We start from the raw sequence: 11,774 nt of genomic DNA on the forward strand, positions 1-11,774 counted from the left end.
CAGGCCCGGGGCAGCTGTCCGGCCAGGCGGGTGGGTTTCGGCTGGGGGGGTCCTCCAGCGTTCATCCCAAGCTGTCGGGCACATACTCGTCAGAGAAAGGAGTGGAATCGGCTGCAAAACCAGCTCGTTTTGAGGAAGAGGGTCCCAAAGCGCTGGCCATGGTCCTGCCGCGACGATACTCTGGCTCTTGTGGTCTTTCTGTAGGAAATGCAAATACAGTATTACTAGATCACATAGTGATACATCGAGGATTGCTCAAGTGTTTCCTCCGCTGTCTTGAGTTAATTGACATCACACCACCGTGTCACACAGGATAACTCGAAAAAGTTAGAATCTTTCATGTGAAAAGAGAGTATCCACTCGATGGTATTATAATTATTTCCTCGCCTTTCAGTAGCAACGTTCGTAAATTAAAATCCCTAATGGTCGCTCCAATTGAAAAGTTTTAATATGTATCACAATCTTGAAGATATTATTGCGGGACTTATTGAAGAAAAGGGCTTTCTGTAAGTAAGGGCCACTTGTGAAATGCCTTCCTAACTATGGCCCAAAAAGTATTGGGAAAAAAAATAGCTAATTCACACATTTATCTTAATTTATTCTTTGCATCCATTTTATAGTACCAGTAAAAGACTCACTTCAAATTCCAAGGTGCAGACTTGATATCTCATCAAGTGGAAACTTCCTGGTAAGATTGTCTGTTGGCATGACTTTGTGTGGTGAATGTGAATTCTTCTTATGACTTCTCATGGTGGTTGGCAGTCCAACTTGAAGATGCATTACCGCCACTAACTGGACTGGAGTGTGGTGTGCAGAGTTGAGAAATAATCCCCTACTAGTTCTTAATCAACTGAAAACTAAATTACCCCAAAAAGCCCTATAGATTTTAAATAATGAAAGATGATATTGTGAATAAATATAAAGTCACTTCCATAACTTATAATCTTTTAAAATGAAAACTGTCAACCCCCAAAGCTAGTAGTTTAGCCTGCATTTGCGTTCTACCTTGCATGCTTCACATTGTAAAAGAATGTGTTCAATTGTTTCATAATGATGAGAACACCTCAGTGTGATGTTTTCCAAGAAATACAAGAAATAATTAAGCATAGTATGCCCACTTCTAAGTCAAGTCAAAATAATTCCTTCCCTTCCTGTCTTACCTTTCTCCTATCAATACAATAGTTTTATGGTTTTCTGTAAAGGTGTCTCCCCTTATGCCCGTTATACCACAGGTCTTACCATAATCCCCTAATTCTTAGCCCACCCAAACCCTTAGCTCTGATTTGCTAAGTGAAAGGTCTATATCCACAGATGAACTTCTAACAGCTTTTTTTGGCCAACCAATAAACCCACTTATTCCCCTCAAAACCTCTAGCTGCAAGAACCCATAAGAAGAGGACATGTAGACCAAAACTTTGAATATGAAATTAAACTTCAGCAGTAACTCAGACCAAGTGCTAGAACAACCTGTCTTAAGACAAGTCAAAACTGAAAAAGAATCTAAACAAATTTTCTCCACACACTGTAAGCCCAAAATTATGGCAACCAGTTCTGCAGTATACACTGATAATTATTGTTACCTATAATTCAGACACAAAAACTGCCACACTGACATTCCCATTAAATTATCTTCTGATCCGTCAGTAAAAATGATTAACATATCACAATAAACTTACTGATGAACCAACAGCCTCTTGGACATATCAAGATCCTTGGATTTCATTAAATCATGCAACCTAAAATCAATTAAAGCCACTGGAAAAAAAACCATGGTGGGGTTACTAAAAAAGCTGCAGTGGGACAAATTACATAATCCAGCAAAGCCATATTCCTAGCATGATGAGAATCCAGCCACCCAAAACTAAAAACACTCTTCTTGTGATGTTCCCAAAGTCTTCCAACACACTAATAACAGGATGATCATTCCTCTGCCCCCTCAAGTTAACCTAGTATGTTAACAACAACTTCATCCTCTGCAACTGTAAGGGTAATTGTTCCATTTCAACCAGTAAAGCTGAAACAGTGGATGACCTTATTGCACCACAATGCATTCTTAAAGCTTGTATCACATCCAAACATTTCAAATTTGAAGATGAAGCTAATCCATAAGCCACACAGCCATTATCAAGTACCGATCTAATTAAACAAATATATAAAGTCAACAGAGATTTTTGTGTAGCACCCCAAGAATACCAACATAGACACCTGAGGATATTTAATGCCCCTTTACATTTGTCAATTATCTTATTGATAGAGTGCTACCATGTCATCTTGTTATCCAGCTACATGCCAAGAAGTCTTACCTCGGACACTTCAAGAGTTTGACTACTCAATTTCAAATTGAGTTTAGGTTTATTGATCCTCTTGTGTTTTAGCCACTGAAAGGTTAAAACACCATCTATTTGCCCATTGTTCAACCTTATTAATTGCTAATTGCACCCTATATAGAGTTAAATTGAATTTTTTCCTCTGATCCATAAAGCTCAATCATCTACAAACTGTGATTTACCCATCCCAATGCCCTTCTAGGAGAAAATATCATTAATCATAACATTAAACAATAAAGGGCTAGAAATACTGCTTTGTGGAGTCCCATTCTCTATCTCATAGAAGCCTGAAAATACCTTTCCTATCTTTACCTGCATAGACTGTCCAAATAAGAAACTCAGAAAAAATTATATAACCTTCCTCCCACTTATAATTTCCATAATTTAATCAAAAGACCCTCCCTCCATAACATATATGCTCATTCTATATTAAAAGTACTGCTATTACAACTTCTTTACTTACCTGTGCTTTCCTAATATCATCTTTCAAACATAAAACTGAATCCAATGTCATTCTACCCCTCCGAAACCTGCTCTGATAAAATGCTATATTACCTCTTTTTTCCAAAATATAATCCAACTGTTCTACTTCCATAAGTTCCATAAATGTATACAAATGGGACATTTATGATAATGGTCTATAACTAGAAGGATCTAATGGAGGTTTTTTCAGATTTTAGAATAGGTATTACTACTGCTATTTTCCAGGAGGAGCAAAGATGGCCTAAATTCCAGATATGATTCAGAAATTTTATTATTATCTTAACAGAGTTGTCAGGTATATGTTAAAACATACAATATCATATCTCATCTTTTCCTAGCGCTGTCTGACCTGTACGATTAACAGCTTTCATAAATTCAGACAAAGAATACATCACTAATACTATCATTGCTATAGCTAGCTTCCAACACATCAGGGTATCCACTCAGAGCCTTAACCCTACATTGTTTAGCCTCTTCACTTAAATTATCTTGATTTATGATTTGTAGCATATGACCCAGCCAGTAATTCAATTCTCTGTTTCAGTAACAATCATATTACCTTCTTTAATTAATACTGGAATGTTATTAGCCTTATGAATTCCCCCCCCCCATTTTTTTAATAATTTCCCAAACATCTCCAAGTTTAATACCCCTTCCAATACTATCACAATATGACCTCCAGTAAAACTTCTTCGCAACCTTCACTACTTTCCTCACCATGCCCTCTCCCCTTTTATACTTAATAAGGTCACTTGGAAAGTAATACTTCTTAACTTCCTAAACACCTTTTTTCTCTCCCTAATTGCCTCTGAACACTCCTCAGTCCACCATGGTATAGCCTTTCTCCTATTAATGCCCTTTCTAATAGGAATCACTTCCACTGCAGTTTGATGAATAATGTGACATAACCTTTCATTACAGAAATACACATTATCCTCAGCATTCAGCCCTGATAGGTATTCATCATATAAAACCTTAAACCTCTCCCAATTTGCTTTAGCGTAATTCCACTTCACAGAAGTGGCCTTCTGTCCCTTATATAAATCCACACCCAAGCTTATAAATATAGGAAAATGATCACTTCCCAGAGTTTCATCTCCCATGACATCCCACTCACTCACTCTAGCTAGAATGTTGGAAACTAGTTATACCTTTAGTAGTTTCAGAACTATTATGAATATTAAATCTCGTGCCCCTTCCATCATTAAGACACACAAGATATGAAATATCTAAATCTTCTTTAACAATCAAACCATTACCATCATTCTGTGAACCCCACAGTGAACTAACAATGCGCATTAAAATACCCACACCATACGATCCTTAGTGAGCTAGAGATATATATGCTTTCCAGCAAATCAATCGCAAGCTGTCCAGAAGGGTTATAAAAATTTACCACTTTAATGTCCCTACCTGTTGAGTCAAATACTTCTATGACAAGTGCCTCATATACTTCATTTACATCTACAACTTTATGTCCTATCCCTTTCCTTATAAAACTTGCAACACCACCCCCTTTACTGACTAATCTATCATGCCTAATTACAATATAATCCTGCAAAGAAAAACTTAAATGTGGTAAAAACCAGGTTTCCTGAATACATATAACAAAGGGGGATTTGATAAATCAGAAACTTCTTGAAGTCTTCACCATTAGAAATCAGGCTTCTCGCATTCCACTGCAATATTCTAATGTCCATTATGTACCTTCACAAGGAGACTGAAATACAGATTCCCCACCCATCAGGGCTTCATTTACAGCTTTCCCACATGACACCTGTTATACCTAAATACTTCTAAACAGCTTTCATAGTAATTTAAATTTTCTCAGTATGAATAGATGAGCAGTACGATTCACCGCATCCATTCTGAACATCACAAACTTCAGTTTATCAACTAGTAAAGTATCTTCAGTAAAAGAACTATGAAGTCTGACTTCATATTCTGTGATCTGACTGGAAATACTTTATCAATGTTTGGTTTAACTTTTTGCACATCACATACCCTGTGACTGGGTTACCAAATCAGCAGAAATGGAATGATACTTTGGAGTCTGGTGGTACTGTAACTAAAGGTGTTTATTAGTAAACTAAGTAATACAATACAATAAAATGCAAATATACATATAAAACAGATTAGCAATGATATATACAGAAGTATGGAAATATAAATCAAAACCAAGCTCTATCTAGGGGTAAATGAATAGTCTAAGATGATGCAGAGTTCAGTTCAGTTCAGTTTAAGTCAAGGTAGTTGCTGTAGTACCGTTGGGGAGAGAGAGAGAGAGAGGGAGAAAGAGCAGGCGAGCGAGCGATGAGCAACTGCAGCAGGCAAACCTTTCATTGTCTTCTTGTGCTGTTGTGGTCACCGACTGTGACCCCTCTGTTCCCGGCCAGACCGTTCTTCAGTGGTGAGCTTGTCACCCAGGTGAGGGTGGACACACACACAAGCCCCCACTGGTCTGACTTGACACACTGTGAGCCTCTGATCAATTCCCCCGAATCGATCCTCCAAGCCCCCACCTTCCTGTGGGTGCACAATGCTCTTTCAGTGTCCCGTGGCGTGTCTGCCTGTTTCTCAGCAGACTTGCTTTTTATCTCCCCTGACGGGATACCAGCCATCCATCAACTGACCATGTCCATGTCCATCAAACTGGGCTACTCCTTGCTGTCTCAGCAAGAATGCTAACGAGCAAAGTAGAGTGTCCTTGTAGCAAAGGTAAATACTCAGTGAAGAAGCCATAATACTAAATCATCCATGGAGCCATAACTTTAAATCTTTGTCTCTCTCTCACATCTGCAGCAGGATGCCTTCCCCCCCCCACCATCTCTCTCTCTCATTAGCAGCATAGTTCACCCCGGGGGGGGTTAACTCTGGACCCCATCTCCATCTGGTTTTCTTATCACACATAACACATAGCCTCTCCATAAGACACACCTAACTTTACTTTAACCTTTCGAACTTCGGCTACCTTCTTAAGCACTTCACATCCTCTATAAGCTGCACTATGTTCTCAACTACAACAATTAAATTTTATGCACAATCTTCATATTTATGTTCCCTACCACACTTACTACTTCTTAGTAATTACCTCTGATAATTGTAACATCTAAGCATGGATGGAATATAAGCTCAAACATTGTAACTAACGTACCCGAAACTAACTTTATCAGGGAGCTTCATTTCATCAAAACATATCAATGTAGATAAACTATCCATCCTTTCCCCTTTTCTTACTTGCAATCTCTTTACCTCCTTAACTTTGCATCCTAATAAATGAGATTTAACCTCTTTTATTGGAATCTCCACTGGAACAGGCGTTATAACACCCCTAACACCTCTAGTTTCATTAGACAAAATTGGTACTATGTTTTTGCTAAGTAAAGTCTTCAATTGTAATGTCTTCTCACATTGCTGTTTATCCTTACAAAGAATTAACATCTTCCCTCCTCTTAAAGTACGTGCACGATCTAAATTCCCTATGGCCATTTTTAGCTCTCTAGTTAATTTAATGGGATTGATGAAGGGTGGCTGTTCTGGGTTAAATTTAAATAATACTTTTTTTTTCAAAATATCCATCCCTTTCTCTCTGTCACTTAAAATCATTCCAATATTATGTTTCTTTTCTGTTTTCCAGATCTGGATTCAACTTCATTCCTACCTCACCTGAAGCCTCGATTTGTAGTTCCTTTTCCAGATCCTGCCCCCTATACCTGAACCTGCACTATTTACCAATATCCCTACACTATTCACAGCCAGTGCCACCAAGCACCACTCCTCGAGCCAGCCAAACTCTTCTAACGCTCCTAAGCCCTCCATCCCCCACCCATGCTCTGTTGTGAATGTGAATTAATCTTGCTACAGCTATTTAAGTTGGGGGGTGGGGGTGATTCTCTCTCTGGTAATTTATGGTCCATGCACAACACTGAAGAATTTCAAAACAAAAAATAATTCTACTTTACCTTGATGTACAAAAATGATGGAGGCTGAATTTTGCCCATTGCTTATTTCCTTCAAATTGGCTGAATACACACATCTACCAACATACCAGAGTTAAACCAAATGACTTCCAGCAAACATCGAGTGACACATGTAAAGCTACCTAAGTTACCATGACCCCTGCTGGCTTGGAGGATGATCCACAATAATGTATTTGTTGTCTGCTACTTTAGCATCCACAGATTGGATAAGCCTTGCACCTACAGGAACAAAAGTACATATGATGTGTTCCTCCAGAAGTCTCTGCTGCAGTGCCTAGTGCAACTTCTTTGCCATTTTATTTCTTGTGCTGGCAAGCGTGAAATGTCAATGGTCACTGTGTGACCAAAGTTAAAGCTGGGAACAGCAGAGATCAGGGATGTGGGCAAGCATTATGGCTAGAGCCATGGTCTAGAGCTAAGGTCTGGCATGAGGCAAAACCAGAACTGCAGACAGGAACATTGTGGAGAAGGAGCTTACATAGCTGTTACCTCCATAGTGAGACAGGTGAATGCCCAATGCAGGCCATATCATCAAAGCTAGCAGCTTTAGTGATAACCGCATTTTTATCGTTATCCACATGAGGTCAATGCTGCAACTCCTTATGAATTATGAGGGTTTAATGTAAATGCATTCAAGTTATATTTATGCATTACCCCACCCTAGCTCCCTCCAAGTTAATTCAATATTATTTAACAAAAATTTTTAAATATACTAGGGATGTTTTGCCTAAGCAGATTAGGATCTTATGCTGTGTACGGTCTGATTGCAGTATACTTACAGGCATAGAGTACAGATGATCCATTATCTGCTCCTAGCTGTTATCTTTATCGTCAGTCACCTCTGACACCACGAGGAGACTGAGAGCATCCGTGTTTTCACGCTACATCTCTGATTTGAAATTAACAGTGTATTTATATGCTCTCAGAGTTAAAGCTCATGAATTTATGGGGAAACCATTTGAGGCAGTCATTTTATTTTATGGAAAGATTTGTACTCTGTGTAGATGGTACAATGAGGTCCCTCATAATACTTAAGGAATCTCTGCACACCAAGGATGATGGCTAAACATTTTTTTCCTGCTGTCCTGGTTCCACAACATGTACCCTATTTGCTTTTGAGAAACATTTTCCATTTGTTTGAAGGGCCATAGTTCCGTATTGCAAGATATGATTGAACTCCTCGTGTCAGGCTCGGTCCCGATCTGACACCTCCCAGATTGCACATGCAGGCACTTCCTAGTCACCATCCAGCTAATATAATTCACCTGCCACTCATTCCAGAATCATTACCTGCAGCTTATTTAGCCCCAGTTTTCATCCAAAATCTTTGTTCACTCATCAAACCAGCTAGCCTCAAATAGTTGCTCCTAACTTTTACTCTCTCTGCCTAAAGTTTACCTGTTGTGTTTAGTTACTGTTCTCTCTTATTTTTTGGTCTCTTATTTTGTGGTTTGCTATTTTGAAGTCTATTATTAAAGATATCATTCACCGATGTATCGTCTCCACTGCTCGATCTTTGGGTCAAGCTTCCTCTACATTTCCTGACGAGATGAGTGAATCAACGATTCATCCAGCAGGATAAGCTCACCTAAAGGAAGTTGTCTACTGACACAAGCATACAATCCAGAAGCAGCAGGAACCATTGACTATCTGTTGGCCAACTTTCATTCAACTCTCCACCTTGGTGCAGCAACTCTGCACCAATCAAATGCCTCCTTCTAAACTGAAGACTCCCTTGCCCAAACACAACTTTTCTGTACTCAATGGACCAGACTAAGATCGCTTTCCTCATCTCTCTCTTCACTAGGCAAGCTCTGACCTGTGTCTCTGCTAACCGGGACAATAAAGCCACCATTTGCAACAGATATGAGGATTTCATTGCTGAGATGTGGGAGGTTTTCAGTTATCTGGGAAGTGGAAGAGAGGCAGTAAATCTGGTACTTCCCTACACAAATACTCTGTGCTGGATTGCACTGTAGAACTCAGGACCCTTGCGGTGGTAGGAATACAGAAATATTGCTAGTCAATTATCATCACAGCTTCTCAGAGCACTTGAAAGATGAGCTGCCTATCTAGGAGATGCCTACCAACCTCGAAAGCCTCGTCACTCAGGCTCTCTGTAATGGCAAGTGTCTTATGAAATGAGCTTTCAAATCATCACCAATGCTTCCAGAACCTAGGCAGTTATAGAGTGCTTCCTTAACACCCCAAGAGTATGATAATTGGTCAAGGAACAACTTGGGCACCTACTGCAGAGCAGCCCCAGCAAAGCATCAAATGACCACGGTGTCCGGGAAAATAGCATCTCCAAGTAGAGAGAAGGAGCTTTCTGTCTGTTAAGCTATCACTGGCTCCTCGTTCCAGCACCATAGCTGATTTCTCTCTCTTTGTCTTCCTCCATACTCTGTCAGCCCTACAAGCACATGAGTCTCTGGTGGATTCTGGCACAGCAGACATTTTGAATCGGACTCAATGTGTACAGCTTGGATTCCCTATCAAACCTGTCTCTCTCCCTTTTAACATCATGACCATTGACAGATGTCCTTTAGGGTCTAGGATAGTCAGAGCTCACACGTGGCCTGGCACATGAGTGTTGGAGAGCACCACGAGTCTATCCAATGCCTCCTAATTGATTCACCCAGCATTCCTTTCATTATAGGTTGCTCCTGTCTCTCCACTCATAACCCTCACTTTGCCTGGTTATCCGGTGCACTGGAGAGTCGGGGACCAACCTGATGGACCACCTACCTGCAAATTCAGTTGACTTCACTATGTCAATCGGTGGGGAGGGAAGAAACCCTCAACTCCCACAGGAATATCATGACCTAGCTACTGCATTCAGTTAAAAGGAAGCCAGCACCCTGCCACCTCAGAGACCACATGACTGCATGACAGACCTCCTCCTGGGCACCTCTCCTCCCCAAGGTCATCTTTTCTCTCTCTCTCTCCTCCTGAGACCCAAACCCAAAGCACTGCAGCATGGTTTCATTCACCCATCTCAGTCGACAGCCAGTGCAAGATTTTTCATTGTCAAGAAAAGATTGAGGATGAGGGCTGGGGGGGGGGGGGGGGGGTCTTCATCCCTGCATTGACTACTGCAGACTCAACAAAATTAGCATTATGAACAACTAGCTTCCCCCCTTGATAGATAGCACATTCAAAACACTCTGCGGGGCCTAGATCTTCACCAGACTGAATCTATGGAGTGCAGATAACCTAAACCAGATCCACCAGGGGATGAGTGGAGGAAGGCATTCGTAACACCCACTGGCCACTACAAATACTTGGTGATGCCGTTTGAACTTCCCAAAAGTCCAGCCATTTTCAAAGCCTTCATTAATGACCTCACCTAAAATATGAAGGTATGTGTTCATCTATCTTGATGACATCCTCATTTTCTCCTAAAATCCCCAAGACCACATCTGTAATGTCTGTTCAGTTCCTCAGTCTCCTCAAAAAACCAACTCGACTGCAAGTTAGAAAAATACCTGTTCCATACCCCAGTCAGGGAGCTTATCACTATTAAATGGGCTTTGGAGGAATGGAGACATTGGCTGATGGAAAACGCCAGGCCCTTCCTGATCACCAGAACTTCACATCCATACAACGAATCCATCTATTCAATCTACGTCAGGCTCAACAGGCGTTCTTCGAACAATTCAACTTAGCCATCTCCTTCTGACCCAGTTCCGAGAACACAAAGGCGGATGTTTTGTTGCGACAGTTCAACCAGCTGAAATGGTGACCAATCCTCAACCCATCGTTCCATCCTCTCAGAGCCTCACCATGATCGTTTTGAATCCTGAGAATCTGATCTGTCAGGCCCTACTGAACAAGCCTGCTCTGGCCGACACACCCGATAACTGCATGTACAATGTCAGCTGCCATATACTGTAATGCATTCCAATGGGCCCACTCCTCCCTCCTCTCTGGCCATCCAGGCACATGACAGACTCTGGCTTTTCTGCACCACTGTTTCTAATGCCCCACCATGGTCACAGATGTGTAGCAGTTCATTGGAGCCTGCCCTCAGTGCGTCCAGTCCAATTCCTCCAACCAGCAGCCCTCTAGGCTCCTGCAGCGCTTACCGGTCCCACGACATCCATGGTTCCACATGGCCATCTATTGCCACCTATGTGGTGATCATGACAGTGGTGGACCAGTTCTCCAAAATGGCCCACTTCATTGCCCTCCCTAAATTTCCATCGGCCACTGAGACTGTGGACCTAGTTCTCTAACACATAGTTCACCTGCATGGCTTCCCTTAGGGGCCCACAATTTGTCTTCTGCTTCTGGCAAGCCTTCTATTCCCTCCTCTGCACCTGGAGAAGTTTCTGTGAACCTTCAGTGCCTCTAAGCCTTCCACATGGAAGAAGTTATTTATTCAATCTATGCACCTCCTATGTAACCATTCAAAGTGCTTCATAGGCTCCTCTGTGGGCAACAAAAAACATTTTGTTCCCCGCAGAGGAGCCCATGGTAGAGGTCCCATCTGCCAGGGCCCTGGTTCTCTGCAACCGGTATGCCTGGAGGAGGGTACGGAGGGTCGTCCTAGCTGCCAACTACACCCACTGCAGCCAGGCCAATTGCTGTCAGTGCCCAGCCAGACTACTGCAGCCTGGGGAACATGTCTGGCTGTCAATCCCGGATCTGTCCTTATGTACAGACTCCTGCAAGCTTTCACCCCAATTCATTTGTCCTTTTAAGATTACCCATTACATCAATACAGGCACTTACTGTCTACAGTTTCCACCATCCCTCAGGATCACATCTTCCTTCCACATGTCCTGCCCCAAGCCTATTGTCTATGGACCACTAAACTCCCTGAGCCTGCTCCTCCGGAAGCTAGGAACGTGGAGCTGGTCAAGTGTACATAGTCTCCCAGTTGATGGGTTCACTTCACTGTGGACAGGGTGTGCAGTAACTGGTCAACTGGGAAGGGTACAACCTGGACCAATCAGAATTGTCCTGGGCCACTGGCAGC

General features: G+C 41.7%; 1 long non-coding RNA gene across 1 annotated transcript; it reads left to right on the plus strand.

The window, feature by feature from the left end:
* The first annotated feature begins 191 nt into the window (after positions 1-191).
* Positions 192-8,399, plus strand: LOC132392249 (uncharacterized). Its single transcript, XR_009511460.1, has 3 exons — positions 192-506; positions 621-688; positions 6,448-8,399. It is a non-coding gene; the product is annotated as an uncharacterized LOC132392249 (long non-coding RNA).
* Positions 8,400-11,774: the final 3,375 nt, after the last annotated feature.

Source organism: Hypanus sabinus, chromosome 4, assembly GCF_030144855.1.
Source record: "Hypanus sabinus isolate sHypSab1 chromosome 4, sHypSab1.hap1, whole genome shotgun sequence".
Lineage (NCBI taxonomy): Eukaryota > Metazoa > Chordata > Chondrichthyes > Myliobatiformes > Dasyatidae > Hypanus > Hypanus sabinus.